A 24,357-nucleotide genomic window follows, 5' to 3' on the forward strand; every position below is an offset into this window, starting at 1 on the left:
AAGTAAGCAGTTATATGGGGCCTTGTTTATGGTAAATAGAAAAGTAGCTTCCATTAATAAATTTGTTTTTTGCATGGTATAAAAAAAGGCGAATATTAATAGTATTTTAGTATATGCATTTGTTGCAAATATTTGGCACAAATCTCTCTCTCTCTCTCTCAATCTCTCTCTGTGTGTGTGTGTGTGTGTGTGTGTGTGTGTGTGTGTGTTTATGAAGGTTATCCGCACAATTGAAAGAGTGATGATAGAAAACTTCAGACACAAATCAAAATATACTTAGTAATAATACATAATGTTTTAACAAGCTTACGATTGATTATTTACAATGTTATTAGCAAGGAAAGTAGATAGCCAGACAAACATCATATCGGCGCATTGAAGTGATGAACATTAATTCAGCTATTGCTGCACGTGTCATCATCATTGAAAACGACCTTGTTGTCCAGCACAGCCGCTATATGGGCCTACATCTATTGCAATTATGCCCTAATCTATCTGTTGCAGCTCTGTCCTAATCTTCTTCCCCGTGGTTGATTGCTAGTCTTTTTTTTAAACTCAAGCGCCCCAAGGAGGGCCTCCCTGCTTTCATTAAAATCAGAAACCAAAAGGCTGATAGTTTGAGTAACATCACAGACCTCAAAGATAAAGAAAACTACAATCATGCCCTCAAGATACACGTGCTGAGAGACAACAACACACGTCAATTGTTGCTTCACGAGCTGCCACCATGTAGCACAATGCCTACCACGTGTCTCGCATGACCGCTGGTCTTGATTCCATCCACCAGTCTTCGTCCCATTCCTCTCCCCTGTACTCGTACTGAAGTGAAGTGAGGAAGCAGATGGAGGAGGCGGACGAGGGCACCTTGGGTTCCATCATCGCGGTGGCTCACACTGCAACTTGGCGGTGGAGCAGCTCCCGCTGCAGCTCGGTGGCGCTGCGGCTCCATTTGCATCTCGGTGGCCCGGCAGCTCGGAGTTGCAGCGGCTCCATCTGCATCCCGACGGCCCAGCAGCTCCCGCTGGAGCTCAGAACCACAAAATCGGTAGATGGCGCCGCCGTTTCTCATATGGGTGAGCCAAATCCGCGCAGTTGCCACTGTCACTCCCCACCGTAGGTGGCGTCTGTCCCGGCTGTGCTGGCACTCCCTGAAGCTGGTGACTTTCCATGACAAAGGAGGCTCTAGCAAGACGATACAGCTACTGTTTCCACTCAGGTAAAAACTAACCTCCTTCGCTGTTTGATGTCTATAGTTTTTTTCGTGAGCTCATGAGTTCGATCTCCACCGGTAGTAGTTACCTCGCTGCTGGAAAATCGAACTTTAATTCACCCCTGCAACCTTAGCTTCTGGAAGCCATTGTCAAGGGCGGGTGCATGGTCCTGGATAATATTTAACTGATCTATGACAAAAGAAAAGAAATCAAAATCTAATACACATCAGCATAAGCTTTAATTTATCAAGAAAATGCATTTATATAATTTCTAATTAGCTCAGATTATAGTATAAACAAAAATAAATTACAACATGTTCAAATGAATTATGAGGGCTCAAGACCTCGAACAAGATGTGAAAACCCAAAGTCAGATAAATTCTAACTGCACACCTACTTATAACTACTTCCTCTGTCCGAAAATAAGTGTCGTTGAGTGCTAAATTTGGCACTTATCACATGCATTTGTATGTTCGCTAAATCAAAGAAAAAATAAAGCAGGAAGTACATAAAGTCCGGGCTGGTCACGTCTACATTGACAACCGCTACGTGGGAGGAAGTAGACTTTGTTGATAGTTAGTACGTACAATACAGTCTATTCATGCTAACAACATTTGCTATTACTCTTAAATCACACATCATGTTTCTATTTTCTAAATTAGAATAGTGACCTCGATATAGCAGAAAACAAACACACGTGTAGCTAGCTTAATTACCTACAAAGCTATTACCAAGGAAGTAGCAAAATCTTGAGCTCCTTCTGGTTCTTGATCTGTTTCCACTTGAGCAATCCCTCTCTACCTCCCAATCTTCGCTGATGCCTGCAAAAAGTATGCACATGGGACTGCATTAAGATAGCCAAATGAACAAATAGTCCAACAAAATCATTCACTATAACCAAGAATAGTTACCTTCCTAAACCACAACATGAAATCCTCTAGATAGCCTCGTTTCAAAAGAGAAAACTGAACAACTATAGGATGGCTGAGACGCCAAAATAGCTCAAATAATGCAGCCACTGGCTAATTTCCAGGCATTATTGTGACACATACTTGCACTTTCTAAAGCACCTACAATAATAAGTTAGAAAATCAATTTTGGCCTTCATCACACAAGTACCGAGAAGACACTTCCTGCTCACTGATGAGTGACCTTACTTAAGTACCGAAAAATCAAAACAAAATGTTGATTTCAAGAGGGGAAGCAGACACAAGTAACTTCAGATATTGATGTCATTTAAGATCTATACTGGAAGATGTTGTATCAATAACTATATACAATTCATCAAATAAACCTGCGACAACATGCACACAAAATCAGAAAGAATCGGAAACGTTTCGTGCTTTGTAGAAATCTTTATAATTGAAAACTAAATATATAAAACTCATTGCAACTCATCTTTGTTTAGTACAACACTCTGTAACATGCAACCAAGAAACTCAAATTTTGTTCAACTTTCATACCCTCAAAATGCATGGCTAATTACTGATTTTAAGAAGTTGTAACTCATATAGGAGACAATACAACTCTATTTCACTTTAGATCAAGGATTATGCCAAACTTTTGAAACTTATACCATAAATTCACATCTTATCTCTGCAAAGAAATGCAAAATTATGTAGAAGATAACATGGAGTTATTTTCACAAAGCCTCTACAGGATGGGATAGAGCTGATAAAGAAGAGTGCCATACCACTTGATAATCAGTGTCGGCCTTCATACCTGAGAAGAGCATAACAGAGGAAAACTTCATAGTATTGAATAGAAAAATATGCAAAACACACACAATGGCGGGTAATAGCATGCTTACCTGTACCACATGTATTTTGTAAGAAATTGCATGGCATCAACAATGAACTTGTCGTCAACTTGCAGTACATGGAAACACTGCAGGACGGCTTGTTCCCTACATTTGATAAGTTCACCGTCTTGTTACGATGATATCAATAAGAAACAATTGCACATAATGGTACAGTAACATTTCCGTGATACCAATGATTCGCCATAATAAGAAATAAGGTGTAGAATTAAAAACTATAGAGGAAATGAATGTACATAGGTCATTATGCAGTAGAGAAAAATATAACCAGCCAAAGTGATAAATCAGTCTCTATGTGTAAAGGCTGGAGGCTATATTCTGATAAGTGAGAATCCATCAAAGCAAAAGCAATCCAAGATTATCTTTCCTAAAAATGTAGATGAATGAAATAATGCTTCGCATTCAGTATGCCATTCTTATTTCTTTCTGGACATTTAACAAGGAAATTCACAGAAATTAGAATATTACTTAAAATCATCTTTATTACGCGTGATCGTGAGCTTGTCAACGAAGTTAATTTGTGTCGTTGTCCCTTCCTGAGATTACCCCGGCAGTCACCTCATTATTGACCTATATGCCATCTGACAGCATCAAATACCTACTTCCATGGCAGAGGATATATTCTGCACCACTGCCACTGCAAAGGAAACATGAATGAACTAAATGAGCATGTAAAGACTATAAGAATAATATACATATGCTGACACCTTGAACAGATAGTACAAAATTACCCATGGCTTGCACACAACACACAACACCCACCTTATCGCAAATATCAAAACAAATTTGTGAAAAATCAAAGACACAAATTCCACTCAAAGATAATCATATGCAATCCTGATATGTTAACCATTTGATGAAATGCATCGATCACATATCAGAACCAACATTGAGACCCAGCCTACTGATAGAGGCCCCTATTTATAACCATTTTAATGGGCATTAGCTTTAACCTAAGAGCCTGACACATTTACGCATTGATAAATTGTAAAATATACATTGTGAAAACTAATTATATTCATTCATTGGCCATGCAACCATGTGAATTAGAACCTTACCAGATAGAGTATCTACATGAAAAATAGATACAACATAAGAAGATAAGACAAAATAATGTTATGTATCAACCCGCAACCAAAAATATGTCGGCAATATGAGGAAAATCATCTATAAAAAAGTGTTATCTTAACCATTAATTCATAATATAACATCACCATAAAATATCAGTACACTTGTATATATAATGTGTTGAATAAAAGTTGTACAACTCATTCCATTGAGCTGTGGGTCCGGCCGTCCGGGAATAAGCATGAGCAAAAATATTTAAACACTTCATCTGACATTGGATCCTGCCTGAAGAAAGAAAAATAGGCAGAAAGTCTGCACACTATCTTGACTGATTGATATGATTATTATAAAGAAAGATCATGAACTGCAGCTCTTCCCAAAATATATAACGCAGATGCACCATTTCAACTGCAGCATGGGATAATTTGGAACAGTTTCACTGTCTAAAATGCACTGTTTAATAGAGGAAAATTATGCCTAAACTAAACTTGCTGAGAACCTCGCCAGGCGCTCATAAAAGTATCACTCAAATTTGCCGCGGAACACACAAAATATCTTGTTGAGAGACGATGCTACTCTTTATTCCAGTTAGCTATATAAATGATACATTTTACTTTTTTGCACTTCGTCGAGCAGGTAAAATCTGTAACAAAAGAAATGTTCACACAAATGAAACACTGAAATTACCTTTATAGATAAATATAACCAAGTCAACAAGCAGTAGATGCATCAGATCAGTCTTGCATGCCGTCAACTAAATGGAAGACAACCAGAATATACCGGTTCTGCACTGAACGTTGGCTGTTTCTGTCAAAGGTGTCGCTAGCCCTCTTTTGTGTGAGGCAAAACTTGAGAAATCAGCAACCCATGAACAAATCGTAGGCTACCAATCACATGGTCAGCAGCTGAAACAACAAGAAATTAAGCAATTAGTTAACTAAAATTAAGAACAATAGACTTCACATATGAATCTGAAAGGTAATGAACGGGGGAGACATTTTTCTCTCTACAAATTCTTCTAGCAACAAAGAATTTGTGCATAGAAATAGGTGTCTTCCTTTAGTTGAGCTTTTCAGTTTGAGAAATTACCTCGAAAATCGTAGAATAGTTGAGATTTTCAGATGTGGGCCTCTTCATGCCTTCTCCACTACTGCCTGTTGCCACTTGTGCTGGTCAGACCTAAACTGTGATACAAAAAATAACACGGATTAACAGAGCAAGCTCCAAAACTCTACAGCAGGAAAACTATCCGAATCTCGCTGCAATGCAAAATGAGTTTGCGCATTAGTATGAAGTGACTCTAGTAACTATATTGTCTATTCAAATCTTATTAGCATTGTCTGTCATACCAAACCAAAGTTTCAGATTTCAAAAGTACCTGCATTAACTGAAAACCATGTACACCGAGCCCGTCCTGTTTGGACTCCTTTGCATGTGTTTCTTAAAATTATTTGAATCTCACTGCAATGCAAAATAAGTTTGCGCATTAGTATGAAGTGACTCTAGTAACTATATTGTCTATTCAAATCTTATTAGCATTGCTTGTCATACCAAACCAAAGTTTCAGATTTCAAAAGTACCTGCATCAAAACCTGAGCACAATCACCCCTTAGCCCGATTCTTCCAAAACCTGAGCATAATCACACACAAAATGCGGAAAATTTAGTCCGACCATAAGTAATATCCATTCATTTTGGTTATTTGCATCAAATTGGGAATCAATCAATGTATCAAAAAGCGAAACCTGATGAAGCATCCGGGAAATTAGCACACCATCCTGCACGACCGGAATTATTACACCACCCACATCAATCAAATTAGTATAACAGCCTGAATTACTATTTGAAAAGAATAAATCATGAAAGAAGTGGACAAGAAACCATGAAAGGGTACCAATAGAGATGGAGAACAAGGGGCGAGAGTATGGGCTGCATGTCATCCAAGAAAATCTCTACAATGGTGGGATGACATCGATGACAAAGAAATAACATGTGGTTCAATTCCTTCCTCTTCTCCTCTCACTCCAGCCCTCTCTTTTCCATCCCTCTCTTTCAAACACACGTGCTGTCCTCCCCAGAGCAGTCCTCCTTGAACATTTATACAAACAGCTGGTGGCGCATCTGCAGCCTCAAAAACATATCACAGTTTTAGAAATTATTATGTGCATAGCTGCAGCCACCTCTGCACAATAATAATTCTTGCAACGCAATGCAACCGAATCAAGAGAGAGGGAGAGAGAGAGAGATAGAAATTAGAGAGGGGTTTGCAGACTCACCCGCACACTTGAGGCAGCGAAGACGCAAGTGAATAGAGCACCTACGCGTTGGGGAAGAGGGGGTGGGCGTCGACGGACGGGACGGATGGCACCAAGCTCGTGGATCCTCCGTACATATCTGCCTCTTCCGTCCGCGAGGGCGCGCGAGGAGAGGACGGTGGCGTTCAGCGGAAGGCCGCCCTCCTCACCCGCGTGGCCGCAAACCACCTCTTCCTCACTCAGTTCGAGCCCATGCTCTCCTATGGCGGCTGCGCTCGATCCAGAAGAGAGGAGGAGGAGCCAGCCGGTGGCGGCGCGATGCGGGAGGTCGTGGGAAAGAGGGAGGAGGCGCCGCCGGATGGGGAGGAAGGAGGAGGCGAGGGAGTGGAAGGAACGAGGAGGACGTGATCCCTTTGACTGCTCGATCTAGGTTTTTTCACGAGCGTCTTCATTGGTCACCGACCGAGTCGACGAGCACTTCGCTGCCGCGTGGACCAACAATTTTATGGGCCCAGTGGCAGTCACCCAGTAAAACAGTCAAAGATGTAACAAAAGATAGCAGTGAACAGTAAAAATCAAGGGTGAAAAACGATCGAGCGAGTTGATCGAACGGCCGACCATTGCGCGCGCGCGAAGGCCTCCAGATGGGCGGGTACCCTAGCAGGCTTTATATGTTAGATAAAGCGGAGCGAAAAAATCGTAAAATAGCGCTTAATAGTGGACAATCGACCCGCAAGCGTTCAAGCCGAGGCGTGCACGTGCAGAACGCAACTGTTCAGATCTCCTTGCGTTATCCGATCGAGAGGAAAAGAGAATTTCTCGGGTGCGCTGCATGTGTGTTGTACGGTGGGTGAACACCGCTCACATTCCCAATCGCATTCTTTAGTGACAGATACCACTGCCAAGTCCAGGAGATGTGCAGGGGAGAGAGTTGTTGATTGTCAGCTATTACCGGGCAGACGATAGTTTACTCGAGGCGATTATTCAACAAGCAAATTTCAGTCTCAACTTGGACACTTGGTGGATATAATTCTACCCACGGTGACCTGTGCATCGCCGGAGCGTTGTCCTGAATGGTTGGGGTCACACGAGCGAGCTCGCTAGCCGGTAGCCGCCATTCCCCATGTGTCTCCAATGTGACGTGCCCCGGCTGCGGCTGGCATGGATAAGCTCAGGCACCGGACGCCAGGAGCGGCCGCCATTCCGGCATGTGTGGCACGCTAGGCCAGGGTTGCAAGGAGATGTATCTGGTCGGTGTGCGTGTGTGTACTATTCGGTGGACCTGAGGAAGACGAGTCAGCTTCATAGTCATGCGGTCGCCGTGGAGGGATGCATGTGAATGTGCAAGTTTGACCATTCTTCCTGCCCCCTGTCATCTCGATTACTCTGTTTTCTCCACTCTTATTCGTGTTATTCTTTTTCTTATTTTTGCGTCAAGTAAGCAAGTTTGTACTGTATGATTTTTGTCGTGGGAAAGTAGACTTTGGATGACAAGTTGTAATATGGAACTACGGAGCCTTTGATCGGTACTCCCTTAAGTTTCCTTTGTTGTAACATTGGATCACTGATCTCTTCATGACTACATCTTAGCAAGCAGCCACTGCCCCTTTATAACTACTCCCTCCGTCCTATCGTGTAAATGTTTTTGCAAGCTATGTTAGCTTGCAAAAAAAAATTTATATTATGAGACGGAGGGAGTATTTTTTTAAGTTGCGCTTTATAGCTAGTATATACTAACTGCCTTTTTCTTCTCAATGACAGTCTGAATATTGTGACGTCTGCCCGTACTTATCATAGCTACAACCCATTGGATAATCTGAAAAATTGTGATTTCTGAATATGATGGTTGTTTCGACTTTCTGACTATAAATGAGTGAGCGTTCTGCCATGCGGCGGCTGCATTTCAGGACGACTGTTAGTAATTGCGTCGCGAGTTTGTGCATCTCTCCATTGAGCAGGACGACTGTTAGTAATTATGCCGCGAGTTTGTGCATTTCTCCATTGAGCACTGCCCTCGTGAAGACAAACAATGTTAGCTCATGAACTTGCTAGTTTGCCTAGAAGTTCCACTCTGTCAAACCGCCCGATAGTAGCATGCCTCTTCTAATAGATGATGCAACTATTACTGAAAGCTAATAAAGGGGTTTGATGTCAAAAAACCAAAAGAAAGATGAACGCCACATGTCGAGTCGATCCGACCATTGTTTTTCAGTCCATTAGGTGTTTAGAGCATCCGTGTTTCTTCACCGAGTAATTAGTTAGACAGAAAAGGAATCAATCCGACAGTGTTCGGAAAAGCGAACACTTGATCGGTAGAAACTTAACAAACATGTTCATCAGGTTACTGCTTTATTAGCCTTACAGATTACACTCAACAGACTCGCAAAAAGTAATAAAGGAAAAAAAGAGGGAAAGTTACACAACAGAACAACACCCACACAACTCGATCATGGAGTTCAGAGCAACACACACAGTAGAAAGGACGTGACAAACTGAAACATTACAGGAACACGCACGCGCGCACCAGTTTATTATCTGAAGTTATGAACACGCTAGCAGGCGGCACACCATCTTAAGGCTACGAGAACCCCACGGCCATTATCCACGTCTCAAAAGTTAGTAGAGGCTAGCTAGCTCTACATGCCGTCCAGGTTCACCTGGGCGCCTGAGCCCCCCGACACCGGGAGATTCCTGGACCTGATCTCGACTACTTCTTCGGTCTGGAACTTCTCCACAAATGCCAACTTGCTGGGCTTCTGTGCATCTGCAGAACGGAAAGACGCGCACACACGTAGCAAATCATGAGCATTGAGCAACTACAAGATAATGTTGACTGCAACATGAACAACACTGTTTTCAGAGCGGCGCTCGTACGTACCATTGTCGTCGTCGGGGCGGACGCTGTAGCCGGTGACGCGCTCGACGAGGTCGTAGAACACATCCAGGAGCTGGGAGGCGAAGCTGGCCATGGGAGCTGGACCTGGGTAGTTCAGTGAGCTACTCGAACAGTGCTACGAACAGTGCTAAGCTGCTGTCGTCTGCAGCTGCCTGCTTACTGCTTGCTCTGCTTACTTGCTTTGAGATGTCTGTGAGTGGTGACTGAGTGAGTCCTATCGCCATAGCCGGGGCGAGGTATTTATACACGGCGACGGGGCGGTGTCACCAACCGACCGCGCGCACGCGTTCCTCAGACAAGCGCGTGCGAGCGCACGCTGGGATGTATGTGTATTCAGAACGCAAAGTATAGTTCAGATTCCACCGAGTTATCGGATCGAGAGAATCAGAATTTTCCGGTTTCTGGGTTCTGGCCCGGCCAGCACGTGTAATGGTGTATCATACGGTCGGTGACTATACATATCTCTGGTGCACATTCCCCTATTACTACTAGCAAACATGCCCGGCGTTGCAAACCGAAGAACAAAAATACAACATACCTCTATTCCAATAAGCAGCTTGTCAATGGCGGAGACCAAGGTGGATGACCGCATAGGACCTCCCAAAATTTTGGGAACCCCACGAGATGACCAAGTATCACTATATTCTATTTATATGTACGTACGCAAAAAACATGTACTCCCTTCGTCCGCGAATAAGTGCCTTTTGTCATAAATCAAAGTTATAAAATTTTGACCAACTATATAGAAAAGAGTAGTACCATATATGACATCAAATTATTATATTATGAAAGTACATTTCAAAACAAATCTAGTGATACTAGTTTAGTGCCATAAATGCTGCTACTTTTTTCTATAAAGTTGGTCAAAAATTTAACCTTTGACTTAAAGAAAAAACTAGATGTAGACTTATTCGTGAACGGAGGGAGTACATACATATAGATAGCTAGCTTATGGAGCTGACACCTATTTGGGGCCTTAAGCGCCAGTTAAAGGCTATTTTTTTTAAAAAAAAAGCGCACACTCCCTCCTTTACTTCGCTACTAAATGGGCCAGCCCATTGGGCACAACAGAAGAAGATTCTTACCCGGTTTTGGGAAGCTCCTGAAAGCTTCCTAGCCGGTATTTATTTTTGTTTTCTGTTTTTTTCTGAATCAGGTTTTGTTCTATTTTATTCTTGTATTTTTTGTTTTCTTCTTCCTATTTTTTTCAAATGTGTGAACATTTCGTTTCCAAATTGGAGAACTTTTATCAAAATTTCAAGACTTTTTCAAATCTGTGAACTTTTTTGAGTTTTTTGCCACCTTTTAACGGAACCTTTTTAGTTTTTAGCAATTTTTAGTGAATATTTTCTCAAAATCAGTGAACTATTTCCAAATTTGCGGTTTTTTTCAAAATACGTGATTTTTTTCAAATATGAGAAATTTTCTGTAAAAACAATGAATTCGAATACATGAGATTTATTTTCATAATTCGTGATATTTTTTTTCAAAATCGATGCTTTTTTTTCAAAGTTGTTGATTTTTTTAAATTCATAATTTTTCTCTTCAAAATCTGTTAACTTTTCTCAAATTTTCATGAACTTTTTTTAATTTATTAACTTTTTTGAATCCTCGGACTTTTTTCAAAATCAATGATGTTTTGAAATTGATTATGCTTTTTCTTCAAAATCTATGAACTTTTCTCAAATTTTCATGAAATTTCAAAATTTTGAACTTTTTAAATATTCGTTACCCTTTTCAAATCCATGAATTTTTTTCAATCCTTGAACTTTTTCATATCCAGGAACTTATTCCAAATCCGTGAACTGTTTCTTCATGAATCTTTTATTTTAAATCCATAAATTTTTTGTAGATTTCTCATTTTTCAAATCTAAACTTTAAGAAAAAGGGAGGGGAAAATCAAGCGAAAGAAAAACTGGTGCGATTGACCTACGCACAGACGATAGAAAAGGCAAACAATAGAAGGGTGCACTAAATGGGATGAGGCCCAGTACAATTCGTAGTGTGCGCTAGAGAGACTTCCTCGCGCAACAGGCGCCGAAGAGGAGTTCTCGCTTACCCAGCAACGCACGCCTAAGCAAAACGAAAAAGGGAACAGCGGCTGCAGTCCACAAGCAAAGTCACAGCCCACGATGCCATACACGTACGGAGTATTTCTTATTCCATCGATCGCTTCCATCATTTGTTCGCCTCAACCAACATCGCTTAAAGATAACCAGATAACCCCAAGGATAACCCCGCGGAGAATGTGTTGCTCCATGCCTTGGGCATGGTGCCGGAAGATCTGATGGTTGACGATGGGGTGGTTCACGAGCTCAAGGATATGTTCGACTCCCCCCTCTGTGAGCAGCACATACAGAGCATTGTCGCGCTCTTTGGCAAGACGATCCTGTCGACGGATGAAATGGAGGATTGCAACTCGGTGGTGGTCAGCGTCAATTAAATCGTGGATTGGGGTGTTGGTGGAGAATTTGAGATCTTCCCATGGATCTATACCCATAGATGCTATGCTGGAATGTTCGCGGTTTGACAAATCGAACCAAATGAAAGGCAGTTAGAGATTGTTGGCATGGTACGGGTGAACTTAGTGTGTTTCTAAGAAACCAAAATGGATGTAATCGATCAGTTTACCATAATGCAATGTCTAGGGCCATCGTTTGATGGTTTTGCCTACTTGCCAGCGGAGAGATACATGTGGGGGAGTTCTCATTGCTTGGAATAACTCAGTGCTAATGGTGGACACAATCCAGTTCAACGCCAACTTCATTACTAGATTGGTGCACACCAAAGTGGGGAGCCGTGGTGGTTCTTCGTTGTGTACATGCCACAAGGTGATGCCTTCAAGAGTCAATTCTTGGAGGATCTATGGACGAGACGTATGGTATGCCAGGGACCATGGATGGTCTTGGGGGACTTCAACATGATTCTTAGGGCCTCCGCGAAGAGCAACAACAATCTTAACGGGGGCATGATGCCTAAGTTCAGGCAGTTTGTGGATGATCACGAGCTCAAAGAGATGTATATGCATGGTTGCAAGTTCACGTGGTCCAATGAACAGGAGGCACCAATATTTACCAAGATTGATAGTCCTTATCTCTGTGGATTGGGAGTTTGTGAACCCAAACTACCTACTGCAAGCATTGTCCACTGGAGTCTCGGATCACGTGCCTCTACACTTATCCACAAGTGTATTACCCCAAAAAAGGTTCTGATGTGAGCTATTCTGGACTAAGCCAGAGGGTATGAGGATGCAGTTAGGGAGGCGCGGATGTGTGACCCGGAGATCGTGGACCCATATACGAGGCCCGATGCTTTTCTACGGAATGCCGCCACCTCTCTACATGCGTGGGGGCAACATAAGATTGGTAATGTAAAACTTCTGATGAGGGTTGCTGCTTGGGTCATCCACAGACTCGATATTGCCCAAGAGAGGAGACTGCTAGGGAGAGAGGAAGCTTGGCTACGACGCACTTTGAAGCATGCGCTCTTGGGGATGGCTGCGTTGGAACGTATGATCGATCGACAACGATTGCGACTAAAATGGATCGAGGAAGGTGACACAAACAATAAGTTGTTCCATGTTGTGGCTAACTTACGGAGGTCCAAATTTTTTTCTCTCATGTCAAGATCATCAAGGAGATCATCAAGGATCAAGAGAGGAAAGAGGAAGCATTCTCTGAGGCTTACCCTTGGTACAACACGGGCCAGAGAACATACTTTAGACTTGCAATAGTTGGGGATTCTGGCTAGGGATCTACACATCTTGGAAGAGATCATAACAGAGTAGGAGATCTGACAGGTGATCAAGGAGTTTCCCCTAGACCGTGCACCTGGTCCGGACGGATATATTGGAGCCTTCTATCAAAGAGCTTGGCCCTATAATAGAAAATAACGTCATGGTCGTGATGATGAAACTTTTTGTGGGAGATGCAAGAGGTTTTGCCAGGCTCAACAAGAGGCACATTATCCTCATTCCCAATAAACCGTACACGTAGGAAATCAGAGATTTTAGGCCTATCAGCTTAATTCATGGCATCCCGAAGCTATTCGCCAAAGTTCTTGCCAATCATCTTTGGAATTAGATGCATGAGATCGTTGCGATGAACCTGTCCGCCTTCAAGGAAGACACCTACATGTCAACTTCCTTTTGGTTCATCAAGTGGCAAGGAAAATCCATGCGAGTAGGTTCCCGGAGTTTTTTCTCAAGCTGGACATTTCTATGGCCTTCGACTCACTATCCTGGCATTCTTTTTTGGTCTTGAGAGGAAAGGGTTTTGGCCAAAGATGGGCCAAGTGGATGGCGGTGCTCCTCCACTTTACTAGCATAATGGTGGTGGTCAAGGGAGTGCCCGGGAAGAAGTTTGTACATGCTTGTGGTTTGCGACAGGGAAACCCCATATCACTGATGCTATTCGTCATTGCAATGGATGTTCTAACAACTCTAGTTCACAAAGCGACAGAGCTGGGAGTGCTTAGTTCTTATGCTGGGAAATCAGCGATGCAACAACTATCGATCTACGCGGAAGACATAGCGATGTTCATCAAGCCTTCGCTAAAAGACTTGGCCTCTGTCAGGGAAATGCTTGAGGTGTTTGGAAAAGCCTTGGGATTTAGGGTCAATTATCAGAAGTCATCCGCTATTTTCATTAGGGGAGACGAGGAATATAGTGCTAGGGTAGCGGTGGTTCTACAGTATGACTTGTCCGAATTACCTTGCAGATACCTTGGCTTGCACCTTGTGATCAGGAGCTTGACGTGGGCCGAGTGGCAGCCCATGCTGGACCAGGTACGGCGCTTCATTCTGGCATGGAAAAGGGGTATTATTCAAAGGCCAGGACACCTTGTTCTGGTGCAATCTCTCATTGCGGCAAGACCAATTCACTACCTCATGATCTCAGACACGCCGGAGTGGATTTTCGAGGATATCAATAAGTGGATGCGGTCTTTTAGTGGGCCGGGAAAGACAAGATCAACGGCGAGCAATGCCTAGTGGCGTAGGATGCTATATGCAAGCCCAAGATTTTTTGCGGGTTGGGCGTCAGGAACCTCAGAGGCCAAGTTCTTGCATTCCGGGTCAGATGGGAGTCGCTCAAGAGGACGGACCTACAGCGGCCTTTGCAAGGATTAACGATGACCGAGGATATGGATGCATGGACTGTATTTGACACGCTGGTTAACATCAAGGTGGGGACGGGTCAGAAGGTTTTATTCTGGAGAAACAAGTGGATCCATGGATTCTTGATGGCTGACATTGCAATGCTGGTGGTGGTGACGGTGCAAACTAGAAACATCAACATCCACACGGTACAACAGGCGCTTGCGGAGGGCAGATGGATGTAGGACTTCAACACCGACCACTCCTATACCGCTCAGATTCAATGCATGCACTTCTGCCATGCGACCGACACAATGGAGAGAGATCCGGCAGCGCCGGATAGGTTCACATGGCCAACCTGGGCGACTGGGGTGTACGCGGCCAAGTCGGTCTACAATAGCCTCTGGTCGAACCTTCAGAGATCACCCACGATGGCGTGTACTTGGAGGAGCTGGGCGCCAATTAAGTGCAAGTTGTTTGTGTGGCTCGCCTTACAACATAGGCTATGGACCTCGGATCGAAGGGCTAGGCATGGACTGTAGGATCAGCCGTCCTCGTGTTTCACGTGCTTGCAAGCGGAAGGCATCATTGACCATATTCTTTCCAGGTGCATCTATGCCTAGGAGGTGTGGCATAGGGTGTTCGGTCTTCTTACACTCAATATGCACATGCCAACTAGTTCAGACACGTTCTTCGACTGGTGGCTGAGGAAGAGAAGGAACTTTAGGGGCGCTAATAGACGAGGGTTCAACACTTTGATCACCGTGGTGGCCTGGGCTCTTTGAAAGCAGAGGAAAATTAGGGTGTTCAATAGAGTTGACCAACAGAAATCGTCTCATACTATCTCCACCATGGTGTTGGACGAGATTGCCGATTGGCGTCTTGCAGGGCTCGGTGTGGGTGGATTACAACATTTGTTGAGGACTTAGTCTAGATTACTTGTTGGTGTTGGTGTTGGTGTAAGGAATTTGTACCCTGCCTCCGAATGTTCGCATCCGGGACGGGATATTTGTAATTAACTTTTTACCTTCTACAAAAATATGGTAATGCATTTACATACTCTCGAAAAAAATGCCGGCCTCTAAAAAGGGTGACCTGTCAGCCCGTGGTTCAAACCAAACAGACTTCACATGCTGTGTACCCCGCGGCTGTCTTCAACCCCCCACATAGAACAGACCCACCGCACAAACACCCGTAATTAGCTGCCAATGGAGTCCACGGAGATCAGAGGAGATCACACGGTACCAGGGCGCGTCGATTCCGTGCACGGTCATGAATCGCGGATGGAAGGAATAGAGGAGCCTGCCGGTACTCATGGTATCGACCTGTTGGCGTCAATCGTCCCCGATCTGGACTATGAAGCAAGCTCCATGTTAGTGTCCATATATTTCATTAGATCCAAGCTCCGTCCATCCATTTCTCCGATAAATATTTCTGGGCGGAGGAAGTAGTAGTAAGAAGTTGTCCTTCATATAAGGGCTTGTTCGGATCTCTTCTCGCTTCTCAAAACTCTACTCTACATGACTACATATCCAGCTTCTCCTCCTCGCTTCTACCTTCACGCAGCGATCGCAAGAAAGTTCGGCTGCTTTGGCAGCTTCTCGTAGAGATGCAGCCCAGCTGGGATAGCTATGGCCTGCTAGGCATACGTTGGGCCTCCTGGATGCAGCCCAATTCGGAGGGGAAGCGATCGATGGGGACGAGCGTAACCGCGGTGATTATTTATCGCTTTAAGCGATACATCGGCTTCTATCGCTGAAGCTTTTTCCTCCCTGGCCTCATATCGGGCCGGCCCATTCACGCGCAGGGCCGGTCCATTCACGCGCGCACAGTGTAAAAAGAGCACAAAAGTGCGCCAGAAGTAAGAATAGAACCGAGGTCTCCAGAGGAGACTCGCGCCGCACAAACCACTAGATCTAAGTTACCTTCATGTTAAGAACAAGGGGTGATTCCTAGTTGAGGCTAGGCTCGCCGTTATCTTTGTTTTTTTTTGTTTTTCTGTTTGTTTTTGACAGGGTTTTCTTCGTTTTTTGTTTGGTTTTCTTTTCTTCTTCTCCATTTTTTATTTTCTTTTCTTTTTCTTCTACATTTTTTGGTTCCCTTTTTTCTTCTCCATTTTGTGTTTTTTATTTTTTTCGTATGTTTGTTTTCGTTTTCACTCTACATTTTGTATATGTCAAAAACATTTTTTAATAACTGATCAGTATTTTTTGTACACACGTCCAACATTGTCCGAACGCTCATTCAACATTTTTCAAATACTTGTTCAACATTTTAATACTTATTCAACATTTTTTAAATACTTATTTAACATTTTTCAAATACTCGATCAACATTTTTAACACTTATATGACATTTTTGAAATAATTTTTCAAGCATTTTTTCAAATGCTTCAATAAAAAATTATATACATGATAATAAAGATTCATCATTTTTTTAATACATGGTCAACATTCTTTCTATACACATTTAACATTTTTGAAATGCTTGATTAACATTTTAAAAATACTTGTTCAACATATTTTCAAATGTTTGATTAGTGTTTTTATATACATGATCAATAATATTCACCATGATTTTTTACTACATGGTCAACATTTTTTATATACACATTTAACATTTTACAAATGGTTGATTAACATTTTGCGAATTCTTGTTCAACATTTGTTTTTCAAATGCTTGATTAACATTTTTATATACATGATCAACATTTTGAAATACTTTTGCAAAAAAATTCAAATACTTCTTCAACATTTTTAAAATAGTTGTTCAACATTTTTTAAATACTTTTTCAACATTTTTATTTTGAATACTTGATTATCATTTTTATATACATGATCAATACTTTTTCAAATACTTGTTCAACATTTTTCAAATACTTGTTCAACATAATTCAAATGCTTTTTGCATAGTGTTCTTTGTAATATATATATGTATATGTATATATATAATATTTTAAAGTATAAACAAAAGTACAAAAATAAAGCAAAAAAAGAAATCAGAAAACGTAAAAGAAGAGGAAAACGAGGCTGTGGCTCTCTCGCACCTGGGCCGGCCCAATTTGGCCTCCACTTTCAGCGAGCGTTCCCCTAGCTCTCGCAGAAAGCGAGAAATAGGGGTGCCCGAGCGTAACTATTCGAGCGGTTCTTTATCTTTTCGAGGGGGACTGCAAAGAAGGGGTATCTTTGGCGGTGGCAGGTTCGCTGTAAATTAAGTGAACTCCATCTTCGCGTTTTGGTGGAGCTGGGCCGGTCGGGCTCCACTTTTTTGCACTGCGCTCGGAGCTGGAATTACATTTGTAGAAATGGATAGAAATGGATGTCTAGAACTAAAAATACGTATAGATACATCCATTTCTATGACAAGTAATTCGGGATGGAGGGAGTAGCTTCTAAAATTTAGCTTCTTGGAGCCCATTGTTCAGGTCAATTTTTTCCGTGGAGTTACTGGAGTTAGAAGCTGAAGAGGTCCTTGTCTAGACTGGTGTTTCTGAAATTTAGCCGATGACAATAGATAGGATTCAAGCTGTCAACGCATATATGGTACTGTACTTATTCGCTGCTGTTTTACCTGGCGACTGGCGTCAGCGTACTTGCAAGATTATTACTCCAGTATTGAATCTCGTGTTGTCCTCCATATATAGGATCCATATATTACTCCAGTATTGCATGATTATTACTCCAGTATTGCAAGATTATTACTCCAATGTTGGGCTGGTGTTTTACCTGGCATGAGCGTGCTTGCAAGATTATTACTCCAGTATTGTCCTTCACATATAGGATCCAAGTCTCCAAGATTATTACTCAAGACTATGGTACAATATTGTTTTATTCAATCAGGCGGCCTGCTTGATTGAATCTCGTGTTCTAACTGTTTGTTCAACTAGATGATACCCAGCATGTTGTTGCCGGAATATTTTGCAACATATTTCAATGTGATGCGTTTTTTGAAACTTGAATATTTAAAGTAATACTATAAAAAAATATAACTGAAAATACATATAATTTATTATGTTTGATTACTATAGTTGTAAAATGTTTATTAAATATGAATAGCATAACAGAATGAAAATTCTCATGTTTTTTTGCATGTTGAGATGGGTCTTTTTGCCATGCATGTTTCATGATGAAGCGGCATATTTGCATATTGAGAGACATATGGTAGTGGAGTGGGCCTTTTCTCATGCATCTTGTGTGATGATGTGGCATGCTTAAATGTTGAGAGAAATAGTTAGTGAGGGCTAGCTATTTAGATATAGAAGATTAGGAACCGAGATCGTTCTGGACTTATGGTTAGGGCAACACCGAGCAAACTTAGCTCGATTGAAAGATGTCTTCTGAACTCTGAAGGCAAGCGCGCACCTGACAACTTCGCTCCTGTGGAAGGCATGTCATTTGGCTAATGCCAAGAAACATACGAGCGGTATAACCTATTCTCTCGGGAGAATGGTTTCGGAACTCGACATTGAAAATCAAGATGGGAAGAGGCACGTTACCAGCTGATGCACGAAATTGTGTGCCAGTGCCAGGTTAGTTGCACGGTGTCCTGATCGTAGTTACAATAAATATATGCCTTTGTCCTGCCACATTTGCTTCGTGATGTTATTGCGCTGCGATTTTTCATTCTTGGCAAATAGATTGCCAGATATATTGTAGATATTAGTTTCTTCAATATATCGTTCTGCTTGTTGTGTGCAGGGTAAGCCAGACAAAAAGAATTCTGTCTCATGCAAAACAGAGCACACGGCGAGGATGCGGCTTCTCCGGATGAAGGATCATAGCTGGTATGTTAGCATATTCAGTAATGGGCACAATAACGCTTTGTCTGCAAGTCATGAAGGATCAATCCGGTTCTTATGAACTTCATCAAGAATCTCAGGGAGAATAACATCAGCCTCAGCAAGGTGTATAATATTATTATAAGTGCAACACATGGCGATCAGACCGGCGCTGTTCCATAGGCAGAACTTAGGGTGTCTTTGCTCAAGGATAGCTCAATATGCAATAACACATGACATGGCTAAGACTGTCAAACTTTTAGAAGATATGAAGACTGCTAATCTGAACCTGTCACTACGTGTTGAATGTCAACAGGAAGGTTCCATTGCAAGAACATGCTAGAAAAATCTCTAATGGTATTCCGAGAGCTGAAGACAGAGGCAATCGCAATGCGTAGCCACGATGCATCAATGGCACAACATGAGAATCGATGTGCAGAAGTTGATACGAACATAATCAGCGAAGATCAACGCCTGGACCTGGACATGCGGCCTCCCAAGCGGGTGAAACCGAAGGGTAGGCCACAATTAGGCAAAAATCGAGGCTGGAATACATTAACCCGTTCAAGCAAAAGAACAAATCTATTTCAAGCTTATATGGCAACGAGAATGCACATTCACTGATCAACACTGAACAGGTCAACAGAAGGCATTCCATTTACTCAGTAGCTGCTTCCAGTAAGCAGATCAAGTGTGGTGGGTGAAAGACTTTGGGACACAACAGGGAGACTTGCACACTCAGAGGGATCTAAAGGCGATACAGGGTGAACTTTGCTTCAGTACGTGTCATTTAGTCTAGTTTGCATGATCCTTGTGTTTGCTGCCTTTTGTGTGATATATGTATGTAGAGACTTTGGTAGATGACCTAAATATTATCAACCCACTTCTCAATTCTTTCTATTGGGTTATATGTAGAGACTTGGTAGATAACCTAAATACACGGAGAGTCCATTTTAGTGGCATATACCTAAATATTATCGACCCACTTCTCAATTCTTTTGTGTGATATATGTATGTAGAGACTTGGTAGATAATCTTTACCCCTAATAAAAAAACTATGCTCAACTTTGCCCCTCTTCTGTCTAGTGCCCTTATGAAAATACCTCTCCGTGTCGTTTCCATCCTGTCAAATGCCATTGACCGTCTACAGGACATTTTCTGTACAATTTTGCCCTTGTGTGCATATGCCACTAACATGTGGGACGTACCCATGGGGAAAAGGAAAAAGAACTCTCACTCTTTCACCTCCTCTCTCTCACTTACATGTGGGGCCTAAACAGAAATTTAAAAGGCCAAGGGAAAAACTCCCTCTCTCTCTCTCCTACCTCACAGTTGATACGTCTCCAACGTATCTATAATTTTTGATTGTTCCATACTATTATATTATCTGTTTTGCATGTTTTATATGCATTAATATGCTATTTCATATTATTTTTGGGACTAAGCTATTAACCTGAGCCAGTGCCAGTTTCTGTTTTTCCTTGTTTTTGAGCTTCGTAGAAAAGGAATGCTAAACGGAGTCCAAACGGAATAAAACTTCACGATGATTCTCTTTGGACCAGAAGACACCCAGGAGACTTGGAGTGCAAGTCAGAAGAGCCACGAGGCGGCGACAAGGGTGGAGGGCGCGCCCCCTACCTTGTGGGCCCCTCGGTGACCCCCTGACCTAGATCTTCCTCCTATATATTTGCAAATATTCCCAAACCATCAGAGGCATCCACGAAAACACTTTTCCACCGCCGCAACCTTCTGTTCCTGTGAGATCCCATCTAGGGACCTTTTCCGGCACCCTGTCGGAGGGGGATTCGATCACGGAGGGCATCTACATCAACTCTATTGCCCTTCCGATGAAGCGTGAGTAGTCCACCACAGACCTATGGGTCCATAGCTAATAGCTAGATGGCTTCTTCTCTCTCTTTGATTCTCAATACCACGTTCTCCTCGATGTTCTTGGAGATCTATCCGATGTAATCTTCTTTTGCGGTGTGTTCGTCGAGATCCAATGAATTGTGAATTTATGATCAGCTTATCTATGAATATTATTTGAATCTCCTCTGAATTCTTATATGCATGATTTGGTATCTTTGTATTTCTCTTTGAATTATTGGTTTGGTTTGGCCAACTAGATTGGTTTTTCTTGCAATGGGAGAGGTGCTTAGCTTTGGGTTCAATCTTGCGGTGTCCTCACCCAGTGACAAAGTAGGGGTAGCGAGGCACGTATAGCATTGTTGCCATCGAGGATAAAAAGATGGGGTTTTTATCATATTGCTTGAGTTAATTCCTCTACATCATGTCATCTTACTTAATGTGTTACTCTGTTCTTTATGAACTTAATACTCTAGATGCAGCTAGGAGTCGGTCAATGTGTGGAGTAATAGTAGTAGATGCAGAATCGTTTCGGTCTACTTGACACGGACGTGATGCCTATATTGCATAATCATTGCCTTGGATATCGTCATAACTTTGCGCTTTTCTATCAATTGATCGACAATAATTTGTTCACCCACCGTATTATTTGCCTTCATGAGAGAAGCCTCTAGTGAAACCTATGGCCCCCGGGTCTATTTTCCATCATATTAGTTTCCGGTCTTCTATTTTCCATCATATTAGTTTCCGACCTACTATTTTGCAATCTTTTATTTTCAGATCTATAAACCAAAAAACACAAAAATATTTTATCTTTTGTTTATCTATCTCTATCAGATCTCACTTTTGCAAGTAACCGTGAATGGATTGACAACCCCTTTATCACGTTGGGTGCAAGTTGTTTTATTGTTTGTGCAGGTATTGGTGATTTGTGCGTTCTTCTCCTACTGGATTGATACCTTGGTTCTCAAACTGAGGGAAATACTTATATCTACTTTGCTGCATCACCCTTTCCTCTTCAAGGGAAAAACCGACGCAAGCTCAAGAAGTAGCAACAGTCTCTCTCACCTCCGGCGATACCATGTCGAGCCCGATCCTTGTATTGCCGCAGCTGCTCGCTCACCACGCCTGGCTGCCCTCTCTCACTCATGTATCCCTTCGTCCTCTCTCTTTATCTCTTGCCAGAGAAAGCAGAAGCGCCCGGTCATGCCATTGCCGAAAACACATGGCCAAGGATAGCCCTGAGCCTCGAAATGATGTCCGAGCCTTTCTTGATTGCGCTGGCTTGATGAAGACTATTAAATTTCTCCCCAATAGTCCACTATGGGTGAGCCTTTCTTAGGCACATCTTCACTTGTCCATTATCGCTAGAATGGACGACAAGCTTCAATCATGTGATATGTTCGTGATGCTCCACTTGAATTTGCACAACTCAACCTTGATGACGATCACCACTTGATGTTATCTTCCATGGGTTATATGAGATCTTCCTTTTGATGCAAGCCCATGGAAAAATACCTATCCACACAAAGAAACACCAACCAATGAAACATGGGTAAGTTCACAAGGCATCATGGACAATGCTTAATATACCATGAGATCACTTGATCCAACTCCGTACATCTTCTATGCTTTGTGTGTTGATCAACTTGGATATTCTCTTTGTACTTTGACTTGATGAACCTTGTATCTTATCATTCTCTCTTCATTAAGATGATGTCTTGAAGGTAAACATAAATGTTGACACAATCTTCTTCTTCAAGACATGCCTGCGATAGGCTCAACACCTCACAAGACCAACTTTGAATAACTCCTTGAATAGCACCATGGTTAACCCATAATTTCCTTCTCTTAACCTTAAAACTAACACATGGCCATCAAGCAGTGCTTATGGACAACCCCTTCAAGTATAACTCAAGGCAACCATTAGTCCATAGGGATTGTCATCAATTACAAAAACCAAACATGGGGGCACCATGCTCTTTCAGTAAGTAACACAATCGGCGTGTCCTTAGCATTACTAAGGATTGGTCCATTGCGACACTATTTTACTTTTCATTGTTAATCGCATTTCATTGCTCCATTACAATTACCAAATAGAACAACGTTACACCTCTAAGTATTTACAATGAATTCTTGATACTTTGCACCTACCAATTCATTTGGCTCATTGTGGGCTCGATACTCCTACTTACTAAAAGGATCTACAATTGACCCCCCTAAACTAGTGGGACATAATCTTGAAAAACAACTTAAGCGAAGGGATTAATCATACATTGAGTAGATTCTTCAATTAAATAGAAGGACGTGAAAAACAGTCGTGTTGCTAGGCATTAGACACTAATATGAGTGACACATTAGAAAGTTTAGTAACCAGGGTCAACCATGACACATGACAAGAAGGGCATTTACTTCCCTTTAAGGAGTGTGTCCGCCGCTTGGCTGGAAACTATGGAGGAGTTGTTAGGGATGACACAAACTTCTACATGTTAGAATTTTTATAAGACCGTTGGAGTATCCTTAGGTGAGAGGAATCACTTTAAGCTTTGAGATGTTGGTGAAAAGACAAAGTTTATGTTAGAGACAATTGCATTCAATTTCGTGTCCTGCTCAAACCTTTGGAGGAGCCTTAGGCCATAGGGATCATGTCAAGCTCTAGTAAACACATTGAGAGGCAATATCTCTTTCTTCAAATAAGGGAGGAGAGGTCCAAGTGGGCCATGTGGTAGCTTTGACAGCTTTAGCCATGTCAGATTGACCAATGTTTTGAATTAAGGTTTGTCATAGTGTGCGTGTTGTGTTCATGATCTATGCATTTGGTGCACACATTGCATCTTCAAAACGATATTGAATATTCTCATTTTAGGTAACGACTAAAGACTGTACTACCATTAAGTGGAATTGGGTATACCAGATGTTTTGTGTGGGCCCAAGATTCAAATTGTTGTTGTATGTTGGTAGTGGTGTGCTTGTCCGGAATTATCGCCTCTTTGGATGTTTGTTTGTATTATCATTAATGAACAAACGCAGTTGCATTAAGAATAAATCAATTTACATTAACTTGAAGGAGACATGTGTCCATGTGCGGATGCGTATTTTATGTTGGTAACGGTGGCTATATTCTATTAATGTTGTGGTTGCATATCCACGTGTGGGTGCATATTCACACACGCTTTTGTTTTCACATGCAGGTGCGCATTTTCAACTTACCATTATCCCACATGAATCTCACATTGGCTGTTATCATTTGTGGCTAGTCGATCATGTCTAAGTTGTAGTATGGACTTATTTCAGCTTTTAGTTGTTTCACAAGCATACCTCATGGCTTTATTGGAAATGAGAAGTTTTGAAATGTGTTACTTAAGTGTAAC

At 42.0% G+C, this 24,357-nt stretch overlaps 1 long non-coding RNA gene across 2 annotated transcripts; it reads right to left on the reverse strand.

Moving 5' to 3' along the window:
* Positions 1 to 523: 523 nt before the first annotated feature.
* LOC123050435 (uncharacterized) lies at positions 524 to 6,850 on the reverse strand. Of its 2 annotated transcripts, none has more exons than XR_006423769.1 (13): positions 6,374 to 6,850; positions 5,992 to 6,218; positions 5,843 to 5,875; positions 5,679 to 5,728; positions 5,477 to 5,559; positions 5,188 to 5,282; positions 4,786 to 5,003; positions 3,499 to 3,667; positions 3,022 to 3,117; positions 2,905 to 2,933; positions 2,123 to 2,281; positions 1,928 to 2,032; positions 524 to 1,395 (listed from the first exon to the last, which is right to left on the reverse strand). It is a non-coding gene; the product is annotated as an uncharacterized lncRNA (long non-coding RNA). The 2 variants fall into 2 exon arrangements; XR_006423768.1 differs by having other exon boundaries at positions 524 to 1,400.
* Positions 6,851 to 24,357: the final 17,507 nt, after the last annotated feature.

This window comes from Triticum aestivum, chromosome 2D (assembly GCF_018294505.1).
Source record: "Triticum aestivum cultivar Chinese Spring chromosome 2D, IWGSC CS RefSeq v2.1, whole genome shotgun sequence".
Classification (NCBI taxonomy): Eukaryota; Viridiplantae; Streptophyta; class Magnoliopsida; order Poales; family Poaceae; genus Triticum; species Triticum aestivum.